Raw genomic sequence first — 2,042 nt, 5'->3', positions numbered from 1 at the left:
CTCTCTCTCTTTCTCTCAAGAATTAGTGTGGATAGATTATTTGTTTGTTTTAGTATAGACACTAAATAGACAGGGCCTGATAAATGTGCTCATTTGTGTATCTATCTATCTATCCATCTATCTATCTATCTATCTATCTATCTATCTATCTATCCATCTATCTATCTATCTATCTATCTATCTATCTATCTATCTATCTATCTATCTATCTATCTATCTATCTATCTATCTATCTATCTATCTATCTATCTATCTCTCTATCTCTGTCTGTCTATCTATCTATCTATCTATCTAGCTATCTATCTATCTATCTATCTATCTATCTATCTATCTATCTATCTATCTAGCTATCTATCTATCTATCTATCTATCTATCTATCTATCTATCTATCTATATATATATATATATATATATATATATATATATATACATATATACACACACACGAGAAGATACGTTTCACTCATAATTATATAGGCCTATATTTGTATATTTATGCAGGATTCAAGTTCCGTGTAAATACAGTGTTGAAAGTTTTAAATATAGGTATACCTAATCATAATGTTAATGCACTATAATGTAGAGGAATGTAATGCACCAGATATGTACACAGTGTAGCCATATATACATGCTTAGATGTGTGTGTGCGTGTGTGTGTGGTGTGTGTGTGAGTGTGTGTGTGTGTGTGTGTGTGTGTGTGTGTGTGTGTGTGTGTGTGTGTGTGTGTGTGTGTGTGTTTTAATCTGTTGCAAAAGATTTATGTTATTAAAACGTTTGGTTTTACTGTGTATTGGTATTAAAGCATGTTTAACAATGAAGACCAAAGCAAACAGAAATGCTTTTAGCAGCGTCCTCACTACATGCTACGTTTAAAACAGAATTTATAGCCGCTTTAAACAGAAGATAAACGAACATTAGTTTATCTTTAAAGAAACTATGCACGCTTGGAATACGATCAAAGAGAAACGTCATTAAAATGTTTGGGTTCAGTCAAATGTATCAGACTTCATTTCACTTTTCCAGCGTACCATTTATTTATTTTTTGTATAAAAAAAGAAAGGTGTCTTCTTCCCTGGCATACCCCAGCTCTTTGTGTTAATGTGTTTCTTTCTACACGCGAGTTCTGGCGAAAAGTTGTACCAAATGGTTAATTTAATTATTGAAACTATAGACCAACTGCTTCACCAGCTTTCATCCACGCGTCTGGGAGGGGGAAAAATATCAACTCGAAGAAATAATCTAATAAAAACCAAAGAGTGGAGAAACCCCTTCTGATTTTCAACTGAGACAAATAGAATTATAGCGATAGAATCCTTCTTCTATGAAACAGGTCCTTTGTGCTATACACAAAGTCTGAATCCACCCGCTATTGATATGCAGTCTTTTATATATTCAACATTGTTTTCTAGGTAATGAACTGGTACTGGTAGTCAAGTATATACAATAGAGCAAGGCAATGCTTCAGTTCGTACAACATTGTGGAACCCACTTTCAGCATGCGTCAAAAGAGAATATATATATATATATATATATATATATATATATATATATATATATATATATATATATATATATCTGAAAAGAGATATTTATTCTGTATTTATTCTGTGCCTGCATGTAAAGCGAGGCCATAAGTAACTGAATATTGAGTTGTATAGTAATTTAAACAAAACTAACCAAGCGAGCTTGATTTTTTTTTGGGGGGGGGGGGGGGGGGGGGGGGGGGGGGGGGGGGGGGGGGGGGGGCACACACAGACATGAAACCTCTTTTTGTTATTGCTAATCAATTGCAAATAAACGTTATTTATGCGATTCCTAAATCGTGCACATAACAATCAAGCTCGGTTTTTTCTTTCTAAATAAATCAAGTAACGAACAGAATTTACGACACTTTAAGTTAGTAGGAGGAATACAAAGGGAACAGACATTTTAAAGCCTAAAAAAGGAACTCCCCTTTCTTTTCTATGTAAGCTTCCTTGTTGCAGTGAAGGAAGGGAGGAATGTATGCAGACAAGGAAACAAAACGACAAACAAAATGTCA

The sequence above is a fragment of the Acipenser ruthenus genome, chromosome 2, assembly GCF_902713425.1.
Source record: "Acipenser ruthenus chromosome 2, fAciRut3.2 maternal haplotype, whole genome shotgun sequence".
In the NCBI taxonomy this organism is placed as follows: Eukaryota; Metazoa; Chordata; class Actinopteri; order Acipenseriformes; family Acipenseridae; genus Acipenser; species Acipenser ruthenus.
This window is presented reverse-complemented; position numbering follows the sequence as displayed.